This window comes from Octopus sinensis, linkage group LG8 (assembly GCF_006345805.1).
Source record: "Octopus sinensis linkage group LG8, ASM634580v1, whole genome shotgun sequence".
In the NCBI taxonomy this organism is placed as follows: domain Eukaryota; kingdom Metazoa; phylum Mollusca; class Cephalopoda; order Octopoda; family Octopodidae; genus Octopus; species Octopus sinensis.
In genome coordinates this window covers 55,788,959-55,803,274 of record NC_043004.1, presented here as the reverse complement: position 1 = coordinate 55,803,274, position 14,316 = coordinate 55,788,959, and the positions used below count along the sequence as shown (strand labels likewise).

At 40.9% G+C, this 14,316-nt stretch overlaps 1 protein-coding gene across 2 annotated transcripts in view; it reads left to right on the top strand.

The window, feature by feature from the left end:
• Positions 1–14,316, top strand: part of LOC115215174 (WASH complex subunit 5) — a 229,346-nt gene that overhangs the window by 91,468 nt on the left and 123,562 nt on the right. The gene's annotated exons all lie outside the window — the stretch shown is intronic.

The following is a 14,316-nucleotide window of genomic DNA, read 5'->3' as shown; positions in this document are numbered from 1 at the left end:
TTTTATTATTTTACTTGTTTCAGTTGTTTGACTGCATCCATACTGGAGCACTAACTTTAGTCGAACAAATCAACCCCAGGACTTATTCTTTATAAGCCTAGTATCTAATCTATCAGTGTCTTTTGCTGAACCACTAAGCTATGGAGATGTAAACGCAGCAACATCGGTTGCCAAGCAATGGTGGGGGGACAAACACAGACACACACACACATAAATACATACATATATATATATATATATATATGTACACAATGGGCTTCTTTCAGTTTCCATCTACCACATCCACAATTAAAAATATAAAAATAAAATATGCTATAATGAATGACACATGAAAATGAACAGGAAAAACCAATTAAAATATGTCCTTTTCTCCTTCAGTCTAATCCTTTTTCCCCTTTCTCCATCACTCAGTGACATCATTCTCTCCATCATGCATTCGTAACCTTTTTCACCGGGGTGGAGTTTTCTAAATTGTGTGATGTCTGTTCTTTCTTTTTCTTTTTTCCTTGTGGGGAAATGGGGTGGGTGGGTCTGAGTGGTCTTGGGTGGGATGGAGTTGTTCTGGGGTACCACAAAAATCTTCTTCTTTTCCTGTTTCTTCTACCCTTCCAATTTTTGCCAGAACGAGGTGCATATTTGAGGTCAAAATTTCCATTTTTGAACGTGGCATACCAATCACGAGCAGTTCTTTCAGCTATGGCACCCTCTCCATACACAGCACAAATGTCGTGAGCAGCTTTTGCAGCCTTAGAACTTTGATTAATAGTAAAAAGAAGGTGTCAAAAATGCTCATTTTTCCATTTTAATAATCTGAAAATAAACAAAATTAACTAAAATTAACTAGTAAAAAAACAAAATAGATTCCAAAATGATTCAAAAATAGAATTCTCGAACAAAATAGATTCCAAAATTTTAAAATGCAATAAGTTCCAAAATTTAAAAAAAAACCCAGGATCTTAGTTGCCAACCCAATATATATATTATATATATATATATATATTATATATATATATATATATATATATATAATATATATACACACACACACATTATTTATATATATATATATATACATTTTATATATGTGGTGCGCGGAAACCCAACAGGTGGCCAGCTTCACCCAGATGTGAGAAGGGCGGCAGCTGAACAGCAATCTTTTTTGTGCATGGCACAAAAAATTATTCAGCAGCTGACCTGGCTACAAGCACAAAGCTGGAACTACCACCACATAAAGCCACCTCCAACAGATGCAGGATGGCCACCACAGACACCAACACCAACACACACACCACAAAAATATTTCTACTGAATGTAGGAGGGCTGCTGCGCGGAAACTGTAAAAAGAAAATTTCATTCCTGAGAGACCTTGTGACATGCAATCAAGCTATATGCATGGCACTCACTGAAACGCATCTTGAACCCGATATAGGTGATGCAGAAATACACATGCCGCAATATGCAGTCATACGCACAGATAGAAAAGGGAGGAGCCATGGTGGAGTTGCAATGTACATCCGAGATGACCTCACGCCCCAGGTCCTGCTGTCATATTCAAACTCAGTATGTGAAACTCAAATTGTACACATAAGACAACTGAATATCGTCATATGCACTACATATCACCCACCAGATGCCCCAAAACACTCAGGCATGTTTGAAGACTGCCTAACAAAAATAGGAGAAGTCCTCACCAACCTTGAACAGCACAACAGTGTATTCTTCATGGGTGACTTTAACCTCCCCAATGTGGAATGGCCTGGGGGGCAGATGCTCCCAGGGATGACACACCATCAGCAGGCACAGGTGGAGTCCCTGCTCCATCTCACAAATGCCTCTTTCATGGAGCAAATAGTTCTGCAACCAACAAGGGCAGATAATATACTGGATCTCTGCTTCACAAACAATATGGATATTATCCATAATGTTAATGTGATGCCGACAATGATCTCGGATCACAACATAATAGAGCTGTCTATGTATGGAACAAAAGCCCCCGCAGACACACAGCCTATACGAAGCACCCACCATCTCTCCAACTTAAACTTTCATAAAGCCAACTGGAAGTTGATTGAGAAAGAGATCCTCAAAAAGGATTGGCCTGAATGTCTCTCCACACCGGACATAAACATGAAACACAAACACTTCATGTCCATAATACAAGCCATATGTGACAAATATGTCCCAGTATGCAGGGCCAGCACACACAAGAACGAAAACAGGATCCCTAGAGAAAGGAGGATTCTTATGAGACGACGGACAAGGATTGCAAACCGCCTGAGCAAGCACACCAAAAGTGGTGAGAAGTCTCGGCTCGAAAGAATGCTAATGGAAACTGAGAAAAGTCTACATCAGTCCCATGAAAAGGAGAGAGCAGATAAAGAAGCTTGGGTAATAGAAAATAGAAAATCAAACCCTAAAGCTTTCTTTAAGTTTGCCAAAGAGACAGCCACAGTGCACCAGAGAATAGGACCTCTCTTCCAAAAAGATGGCTCTCTCACAGGAAATCCCACGAGGATAAGTGAAATACTGAACGAACAGTTCCAAAGTGTGTTCACTACACCTCTAGGACACAGGCAAGTAAACAACCCAGAAGAATTCTTTGCCACTTTACCTGCGGCCAAAGAGACAAAAATTGAGTACATCAACATCGAAGATGATGATATCACACTAGCCATTGATGAGATTGACACAAACTCAGCTGCTGGACCTGATGGATTCCCAGCGATCCTTCTCAAATCGTGCAAACGAGCCCTTGCAAAACCGCTACAGCTTCTTTTTCAGAGCTTTCTTGCAAGTGGTAAGCTCCCAGTCAAATTGAAAGAGGGGGTAATATGCCCTATCCATAAGGGAGGTAGCAGAGCAGATGCTAAAAATTATAGGCCTATCTCTCTGACCTCACACATCAGCAAAGTCATGGAACGAATAGTCCGTAAGAAACTAATCATGTTCCTTGAAGAAAATGACTTGCTGTCTGACACCCAGCATGGATTTCGACCAGGTAGAGGCTGCCTAACACAGCTCCTGCAACACTATGACTGGGTGTTGAAACAGCTACTAAATAGCTCAAATGTGGATGTAATATATCTCGACTTTGCAAAAGCCTTTGATAAAGTCGACTATGGTATGATCTGTCACAAACTGCGTGGTCTCAGCATAGGCGGGAAACTAGGAGAGTGGCTGCACAACTTCCTAAAAGACAGAAAACAGGCAGTTGTGAGCAATGGAGCCACCTCCAAGGAAACGCAAATAACAAGCGGTGTCCCACAGGGCACTGTCTTGGGGCCACTGATGTTCATAGTGGCCCTTTCAGACATGCCTTCAGTTGCTACGATGACCACCCTTGCTAGCTATGCAGATGACACAAAAGTCTCCCACGCAATACAAAACCCTGAAAATATTGCGCGTCTGCAACATGAGCTGGACACAATATACAGGTGGGCTGAGGTCAACAAGATGCAGTTTAATGCAGGTAAGTTCCAGGCCCTGCGCTATTGGCACACAAAGGTAAATGACGTGAAGACTGGATACACTGGCCCAGGAAGAATTGCAATCCCTGAGTCAAAATCAGTGCGTGACCTGGGCATTGACATGAGCAATGATGCATCTTTCCAAATGCATATTGCTAATCTGGTGATAAAATGCAGACGGCTAGCTGGATGGATTCTCCGAACTTTCAGAACAAGAGAGAAGGAGTCACTGATGGTCCTATGGAAAACATTCGTCCTCAGCCGCTTGGACTACTGCTCCCAACTTTGGTCACCACACAATATAAAACAAACAGCAGAACTCGAAGCAATTCAGAGAAGCTACACAAAGAAAATCGTCTCAATGCAAAATATCAGCTACTGGGAAAGACTGAAGGTATTAAACCTCTTCTCCCTAGAGCGGAGGGGGGAGAGATATGCAGTGATATACATCTGGAAAATCCTGGAAGGTCTTGTCCCAAACTTTGGCATTCAAAGTTACTCCAACCGCAGAACGGGGCGCCGCTGCGTGGTGCCAAGGATTCCAACATCACCATCAAAATACAGGTCCAGATACTGCAACAGCTTGGGTTTCAGAGGACCACAGCTCTTTAACATCCTCCCTAAATGCCTGAGAGACTTACATGGTGTGGATGTGGGTTTCTTTAAAACTAAACTGGATCTCTTCTTGTTGGGAGCCCCAGATGAACCTACCTCACGACAGGAGACGCGGATGCGGGCAGCAGCATCGAACTCCCTTGTTGATCAAGTGCCACGTATCAGAGGTGGATTCACAAACTAGTGTAGCTCATTCAGCGGTGGTGCCCCAGCATGGCTGCGGCCTTCGGGCTGAAACATTTCTAAGGATTTAAGGATTTATATATATATATATATATATATATATATATATATATGTATACACATCTTATATATATATATAAAATATAAATATACATTGATTACTAGCTTCTAAAGCTTTCTTTTTTTTATTCTCTCTCTGTTTATTTTCTCATGTTCCTTTCTGTTGAAGTGCGTAGGCTCGAAACGTAAAAGACTTTCTCACCTTCCTGAGCGTTACACTAATACACCTGTTTGTTGCTTACACACCTGTATTCATCTTTGTATAACTATATATATACATTATATATATATATATATATATATATATACATATATATATACATCATCATCATCGTTTAACATCCGCTTTCCATGCTAGCATGGGTTGGACGGTTCAACTGGGGTCTTGGAAGCCCGAAGGCTGCAACAGGTCAGTCAGATCTGGCAGTGTTTCTACAGCTGGATGCCCTTCCTAACGCCAACCACTCCGTGAGTGTAGTGGGTGCTTTTTATGTGCCACCGACGCAGGTGCCAGGCGAGGCTTGCGAACGGCTATGCTCGGATGGTGCTTTTTACCTGCCACCGGCATGGAGGCCAGGTGAGGCTGGCACGGCCACAATCAGATGGTGTTTGTTACATGCCACCAGCACGGAGGCCATTTGATGCAGTGCTGGCTACGACCATGTTCAGACTGTTCTCTTATGTGCCACCGGCACTGGTACCACAAACTTCAAATTCCATTGATGTTGATCGATTTCGATTTTGATTTGATTTTTGATTCTTTGATTTTCACTTGCCTCAACAGGTCTTCACAAGTAGAGTTATGTGTCCCAAGAAGGAAGGTATGCACAGGTGGACTGACTACGTCCCAGGTAGGGGCCACGGGTTATGGCCTCACTTGTCCTGCCGGGTCTTCTCACGCGCAGCATACTTCCAAAGGTCTCGGTCTCTGGTCATTTCCTCAGTGAGATCTAAATTTCAAAGGTCATGTATCACCACCTCATCCCAGGTTTTCCTGGGTCTACCTCTTCCACAGGTTCCCTCAACCGCTAGGGTGTGGCACTTTTTCACACAACTATCTTCATCCATTCTTACCACGTGTCCATACCAGCGTAGACGTCTCTCTTGCACACCACATCTGATGCTTCTTAGGTTCAACTTTTCTCTCAAGGAACTTACACTCTGTTGGGTATGAACACTGACATTACACATCCATTGGAGCATACTGGCTTCATTTCTTGCAAGCTTACGCATATCCTCAGCAGTCATGGCCCATCTTTCACTGCCATGTAGCATGGCTGTTCGTACACATGCATCATACAGTCTGCCTTTTACTCTGAGCGAGAGGCCTTTTGTCACCAGCAGAGGTAAGAGCTCTCTGAACTTTGCCCAGGCTATTCTTACTCTAGCAGTTATACTTCCGGTACACCCGCCCCCGCTACTGACTTGATCACCTAGGTAACGGAAACTATCAACTATTTCTAGTTTTTATTCCTGGAATGTGGCGAAAGATGGTCTCTGCGCATTTTCAGTGTTTTTTGCACCAGAGCATCTGCCACATACAAAAGCTATATTCCTAGTTAGCCTTCCTTTGACATTACTGCACCTCTTATGTGTCCATAGCTTACACTTGGTGCATCTTATAGAGTTCCTACCTACGCCTTTTCTACAAATCGAGCTGGGCCATCTACCTGAAGGCGTTTGTGATTTGTCTACCTTCCTACTTATTACGACTTTGGTTTTAGCTAGATTGACTCTAAGGCCCTTCGATTCTAAACCTTGCTTCCACACCTGAAACTTCTTCTCCAGTTCTGATAGTGACTCAGCAATTAGAGCAAGGTCATCAGCATAGAGGAGCTCCCAGGGGCATCCTGTCTTGAATTCCTCCGTTATTGCCTGGAGGACTATCATAAATAGGAGGGGGCTGAGGACTGAATCTTGGTGGATCCCAACCTCTACCCGGAGCATCAGTTGTGGTGTGCAAGAGAGACGATTGCGCTGGTATGGTCATGTGGCGAGAATGGATGAAGATAGATGTGTGAAAAAGTGCCAATCCCTAACAGTGGAGGGAACCCGTGGAAGAGGTAGACCCAGCAAAACTTGGGACGAGGTGGTGAAGCACGACCTTCGAACTTTGGGTCTCACTGAGGAAATGACCAGCGACCGAGACCTTTGGAAATATGCTGTGCGTGAAAAGACCAGGCAGGACTAGTGAGTCCAGCCCACTTATGCATGCCTTTCCTCCCTTGGACACACAAAGACCTGTTGAGGCAAGCGAAGTCGATATCGAACCTAATCCGACGACAGGCACCTATGCCTACCCCCCTTTGCTTGCGAAGACCTGTTGGGGCAAGAGAAATCGGAATCGAAATTGAACCAATCCTATGACTGGCACCCGGCAGATGCCAGGACCCCTGGACTGGAGATATGTAAAAAGCACTATCCGAATTGTGGCCGATGCCAGCGCCGCCTCGACTGGCTTCCGTGTCGGTGGCACGTAAAAAGCACCATCCGAATCGTGGCCAAAGCCAGTGCCGCCTCGACTGGCTTCCGTGCAGGTGGCACGTAAAATGCACCAATCCGACCGTGGCCGATGCCAGCCTCGCCTGGCACCAGTGCAGGTGGCACGTAAAAGGCACCCACTACACTCACGGAGTGGTTGGCGTTAGGAAGGGCATCCAGCTGTAGAAACATTGCCAGATAAGACCGGAGCCTGGTGCAGCCTTCTGGCTTCCCAGATCCCCGGTCGAACCGTCCAACCCATGCTAGCATGGAGAACGGACATTAAACGATGATATATACTCTTTTACTCTTTTACTCTATATCTACAATATCTATATATATATATATCATTATATATGTATATGTACATTATATATATATGTATAAATATATATATATTATATATATATCTATAAAATAATATGTTACAATTACTCAATAGTCAAGATAAAACTCTGAGTTTCAGATGCCGAAGTGGAAATCCACAACACCATCTCTTCAGTTATTTGGCCATCTGAAAAAACGCTAGGTCTCTTTCTTTCTTTTGTTATCTTACCGTTTTTACGAATATATATATATATATATATATATGTATGTATATGTATATATGTATTTATACATTATATATATGTGTATGTATATATGTATATATATATATATATATATATATATATATATTATATATATATATATATGTATAAATATATATATATATATTATATATATATATATGTATAAATATATATATATATATATATATATATATATATATATATCATATGGCAGGCTTCTTTATGTCTACCTTATCTATTGACAAAGCTTTGAATAGCTCAAGGCTTTAGTAGAAGATAGTTGCCCAAGGTGCCACTCAGTGGTTCTGACTCCAAAACCATGTGGTTGGGAAGCAAATATCTTAGCTATACTGCCACACCTATGGTTTGTCACTGCCATAAGAAAATTCATTGATCCATTCAGTAAAAAAACTGACTGCAAAATTATTATTTTTTTAAATTACGCAAATATATATACAAATATCATGAGACTTTTTTCTCTTTCTGCTCTCATGTGAAATTTTTTCTCAATTGCAATTTATCGTGAGGCTTAGAATAAATTGAAAACAAAAAACATAGAGAAAGAGCACTTTTTTTTTTATAAAATAATTTAGATCTCATTACATTCAAGTGACAAAACAATGGCTTACAGCAATAGTGGAAAAACAATAACAACAATAATAACAAAAATAATATTAATAACAATTATAGTAATGTAAACTTAGAAAAAAAAAATGAAAGAAAAAATAACAAAAGATGATTGGAATTTCTCCAAGACTTTCTGCAGTGAGACATTGAACAGAAAATAGCAACTTAACCAAGCTGTTTGTTGATGATTGATAGGTGAAAAGAAAATCTTACATACCAAATACTACATACTCTTGGTGTATTGGCAGGAATTTGGATAAATTTTTTTTAGTATATCATCTTTGTTTTTGTTTTTTACTATATTTTTTTTCATTAAAAAATTTTTTTTTATTTTGTCATTATATATTATGAAACTATTATCTACTCTCTACTCTGTATTGCATCATGGGAAATTAAGCAAAACTAAAATAAAATAAAACGAGAACAGAAAAACATTAAAGGAATGAACGATACACAAGCGAAAATGATATGTATTATCGCCACTGACATCATCATCATCATCACCATCATCATCATCATCAATACCACCATCATCATCATCATCAATACCACCATCATCAACGCTACCATTATCATTATCAACACCATCATCTCTGAGTTAACACCCATTTTGTACTTTGTGGTATCATTGTGATTCAGATATATATATATATACACATTTTGTTTGTTTTTATTTGCCATTGATTGTCTTGGGGTGACCCAGAGAAATAAATCAATTCTTGGTTTCTTCTGGCTCCATAAAACATTTCAGTGGTGTCTTTCAACTTGCCTGTTTACATTGTGCTTCCTTTGCAGCAGTAAACATGATGCAACATTAGGCAGCATCCTAGTGAGAGCAAAGAGGCGGTGTTGGAAATACGATTAGCAGTTTTTATCTGTGTGCATCTGAATGATGGAGACCATAAAGTCAAAGAGAAAGAACCTCATGGTTTCCTGTCAAGTTAGAATATCAGTTTAAAATTGAATTAAAAACAGGAGTGGCTGTGTGGTAAGTAGCTTGCTTACCAACCACATGGTTCCAGGTTCAGTCCCACTGTGTGGCACTTTGGGCAAGTGTCTTCTACTATAGCCTCGGGCCGACCAAAGCCTTGTGAGTGGATTTGGTAGACGGAAACTGAAAGAAGCACGTCGTATATATGTATATATATATGTGTGCATGTATGCTTGTGTTTGTCCCCTAGCATTGCTTGACAACCGATGGTGGTGTGTTTATGTCCCCGTCACTTAGCGGTTCGGCAAAAGAGACTGATAGAATAAGTACTGGGCTTACAAAGAATAAGTCCCGGGGTTGAGTTGCTCGACTAAAGGCGGTGCTCCAGCATGACCGCAGTCAAAATGACTGAAACAAGTGAAAGAAAGAGTAATATGAGAAGACTGGTGTATATATGTGTGTGTGTGTGTATGTATATGTATATATAGGTGCAGGTGTGGCTGTGTGGTAAGAAGCTTACTTCCCAACCACATGGTTCCAGGTTCAGTCCCATTGTGTGGCACCTTGGGTAAGTGCCTTCTACTAGAGTCTCAGGCCAACCACAGCTTTGTGAGTTGGGTTTGGTAGACAGAAACTGAAAGAAGCCTCTCATGTGTGCGCGTGTATTTGTGTGTTTGAGTCTGTGCTTGTCCCCCAACACTGCCACCACCATCACTTGGCAACCAATGTTGGTGTGTTTATGTCACTGTAACTTAGCGGTTCAGCAAAAGAGACCAATAGAATAAGTACTAGGCTTACAAAGAATAAGTCCTGGGAGTTGATCTCTTCAACTAAAACTTCTTAAGGTGGCGCTGCAGCATGGCCACAGTCAAACAAAAGAATAAAAGATATATGTGCATGTCTGTGTGTTGATAGACATGGTTGTGTAGTTAAGAAGTTAACTTCCACACTATGTGGTAGGGGTTCAGTCCCATTATGAGGCAACTAAGGCAAGTTACTTTTACTACAGATCTGAGCCAATCAAACCCCATTTGACTTGATGCTGCAATGTCTATGTATGTATGTATATATATATATATATATATATATATATATATACATCAATGGAATCTGTATCTTTGTGGTACCAGTGCCGGTGGCACACAAGAGAACCATCCGAACGTGGCCGTAGCCAGTTCCGCATCGACCGGCCTCCGTGCTGTGGGCACGTAACAAACACCATTGTGATACTTGTGAAGGCCTGTTGAGGCAAGTGAAAATCAAAATGAAATCAAAACAAATCAAATCAAATCAAATCAAATAAATCAAAATAGATGAACATTAATGGAATTGTATCTTTGTGGTACCAGTGCCGGTGGCACACAAGAAAACCATCCGAACGTGGCCGTAGCCAGTACCGCACCGACTGGCCTCCGTGCTGTGGGCACGTAACAAACACCATCCGATCGTGGCCGTTCGCCAGCCTCATCTGGCACCTGTGTCGGTGGCACATAAAAACACCATCCGAAGACCCGGCAAGACTAGTCAGGCCATAACCTGTGGCCCCTACCTGGGACGTAGTCAGTCCACCTGTGCATACCTTCCTTCTTGTGACACTTGTGAAGACCTGTTGAGGCAAGTGAAAATCAAAACAAATCAAAATAGATGAACATCAATGGAATTGTATCTTTGTGGTACCAGTGCCGGTGGCACGTGGCACACAAGAAAACCATCCGAACGTGGCCGTAGCCAGTACCGCATCGACTGGCCTCCGTGCTGTGGGCACGTAACAAACACCATCCGATCGTGGCCGTTTGCCAGCCTCATCTGGCACCTGTGTCGGTGGCACATAAAAACACCATCCGAGCGTGGCCATCTGCCAGCCTCGTCTGGCACCTGTGTCGGTGGCACATAAAAAACACCATCCGAGCGTGGCCGTTTGCCAGCCTCGTCTGGCACCTGTGTCGGTGGCACATAAAATCACCCACTACACTCTCGGAGTGGTTGGCGTTAGGAAGGGCATCCAGCTGTAGAAACACTGCCAGATCTGACTGGACTGGTGCAGCTTTCGGGCTCCCCAGACCCCAGTTGAACCGTCCAACCCATGCTAGCATGGAAAGCGGACGTTAAATGATGATGATGATGATGATGATGATATACAGTTGCGGCCAAAATGTTCAGAACGGCATTGTTTTCGCCAGAAAAGTAGGTATAAGTTTTTATCAAAGTTGTTTTATATTCTATAATTTTCACAGACAATAAATACGATATTGTTATTGTCCGAGATGTTGGTGTAATTTGAGAGGATAATACAAAAGTTATGGATGATTTAGTGATTTACTGCAAAACCCATGGCGGCCAAAATGATCAGAACGGTTGCTTTTACTCCGTGTTTTAGTATATTTAACCGGTGAACTCTAATGTTTTGAATTTGTTTACGTGATGGTTCGTTTACTAAATATTAGTAAGAATATCTGCAGTGTACTTTGTTAATATAATGCCACTTACTCCGTTACCAATTCGTCAGCAGATTATTAAGCTTCGAAAGAAGGATAATTTAAGTATTGGGTCTATTGTAGAGATTGTTAACAAGTCAAAAAGTGTTGTTCACGGTATTCTTAAGGTCTTCAATGATTGTGGTTTGTGTGAAGCAAGAAAGTCTACAGGTAGGCCAAGAAAAACGACCAAGAGAGAAGATTGTGCTATGGTAAAGTTGGTTAAAAAGGACAGATTTAAAACTGCTGCTGCTGTTTCTTGGGAAATGAGCATTTCCCAAGAAATACTGAAGAAAACTTTATCTCGAAAAACTGTGTCTCGTCGTTTAGTTGAACATGACCTACAAGCAAGAGCACCTGCAGTGAAGCCACTGATCAGCTGCAAAAATAAAAACTGTCGTCTTACCTTTGCAACCGAACATGTGTTGTGGTCTCAAGAAAAATGGCAAACGGTGCATTTCAGTGATGAATCTAAGTTTATGTTATTTGGCTCAGATGGGAAAAGGTACGTTCGTTGAAAAGTAGGTGAAAAATTGTCGCCTAAATGCCTTAAGACTAGTGTTAAATTCGGTGGAGGAAGTGTCATGGTTTGGGGGATGATATCTGGACATGGTGTGGGCTCTTTGGTGCGATTACATGGAAAGGTAAATGCAGGAGTTTATAAACAACTTGTAAAAGATCATGTCTTGCTTGTGCTGAGAAATTCAACTAAGCGACCACCCATATTCATGCAGGACAATGCCCCATGTCACAAGGCTAAGGTGGTCATGAACTTCCTCAAGGCTGAAAAGGTTATTATTATGGATTGGCCTGCTCAAAGCCCAGATCTCAATCCTATTGAAAATGTGTGGAATATTTTAGGAGAACGTTCGAAAGCCAGAAATCCTAAAACAACCGAGCAATTATGGAATGCCCTTCGGAAAGAATGGAATAAGATCACCCAGCAAGAAATTGAAAATTTTATTTCCTCATGCAGTCAAAGATGTCAAAGTGTGATTGAAGCTAAAGGGCTTCACACTAGATATTAAATAATTCCAGTATTCTTTGTCATTTTTGATTATTTTGTTATTTTTTCAACTGTTCTGATCATTTTGGCCGCCATGGGTTTTGCAGTAAATCACTAAATCATTCATAACTTTTGTATTATCCCCTCAAATTACACCAATATCTCAGACAATAACAATTAATATCGTATTTATTGTCTGTGAAAATTATAGAACACAAAACAACTTTGATAAAAACTTATACCTACTTTTCTGGCGAAAACAATGCCGTTCTGAACATTTTGGCCACAACTGTATATATATATATAAAGATAGATAGATAGATAGACACACACACACACACATATATATACATACATGCAGACAGACAGACAGACAGACAAGCTGGCAGACAGACAGATATGAAAACTTCATTGTTAATATGCTCACTTTCCAACCACATGGTTTAAGGTTCAATTCCATTGCACAGCACTTTAGGCAAGTGTCTTCTACTGTTGTCTTGGGCCAACTAATGCATTGTGAGTGAATTTCATACAGGGGAACTGTATGTAACCGTGTCATATCTATATGTGTGTGTGTGTATGTGTGTTCTATATATATATATATATATATACACACACACAAGATGCTGTGAATAAACTGTCATCTAAATTATGCAAAAATGAAAATAACACTGATATCTCATTTTAACAGATATATTTACCAAAATTACATAAAAATATCTTGAAATAGTAAAGAGTAAATCTATTCAATAAAATCACCATTGGCTGCAACCACGGCCTCCAGACAGCTTTGGAATCTTTTGCAACTCTTCTGGACGGTCTCCTTGTTTAAGTTGATGAATGCTGCCATAATACTTGCCTTCAGTTCATCTTTTGTCTCTTGCTGAACTATTCTCCACATATAATACTCAAGGAGGTTGCAGTCTGGTGAGTTAGGTGGCCAGATGTTAGGGGTGATGTGATTGCAGAAATTACCTGACAGCCATGACTGGATTCTCCTGCTTGTTGGCATGGTACAGAATCCTGTTGCCAGATGTAGTCTTCCAGCAGCCACCCTCTTGACCCAGGGCAGCACTACCTCCTCCAGGCACTTGATGTAGGCCTCCATGTTGGATCTGAGGCTGTGTGGGAAGATGAATGGAGGCATAATGTCACCATCACTAGTGATCACTCTAAACACCATGATGCTGACTGGATGTTTGATTTTTACCACTCTCGACATGATTTTTATCACTTCTAGCATGAATGCCAAGTAGTACAGCATGTCATTTCCAAATTTCTGGTAGAGTGAATTGCGTCATGGTGCTGTTTTTCTCACAGATGGTGCCCAACGGACCCTACTATACTGTGTAGTCGACAAAATCAAAAACAAACAATGCACATGCGTGAAATTTTAAATTTTAAATGGTAACAATTTACTCATCGCACCCTGTATATATACACACACATACACACATATCTGTGACAGGCCTCCACGCATAACTTGTATTGTCCATTCCCTCAGTTACCTGCAACTGTCTGATTGTGATCTTTGTTACAGTCATTCTAAAATAGTTGATGATTTTTTCCAAGTTCTTTAAAATTTTGACCATTTTTTATTTTATTATTCCATTTCTTGCAGAGCAGTGGACTGATAGAATTCTTAGAGTTCTAAACAAAATACTTTATAGTGTTTCTTCTGAATCTTTACATTGTGAGTTCTAATCCTATCAAGGTGAACTTAACCTTATATTCTTTCAAGGTTGATAAAATGAAGTATTAGTTAAGTACCAGTTTTAATGGTACAGGCTAAACCTTCATCATAATCATTATCTAATGTCCACTTTCCATGCTGGCATTAGTTGGACGGTTCGACTAGAACTGGTAAAACCAGGGACCATACCAGGTTCCATTGTCTGTT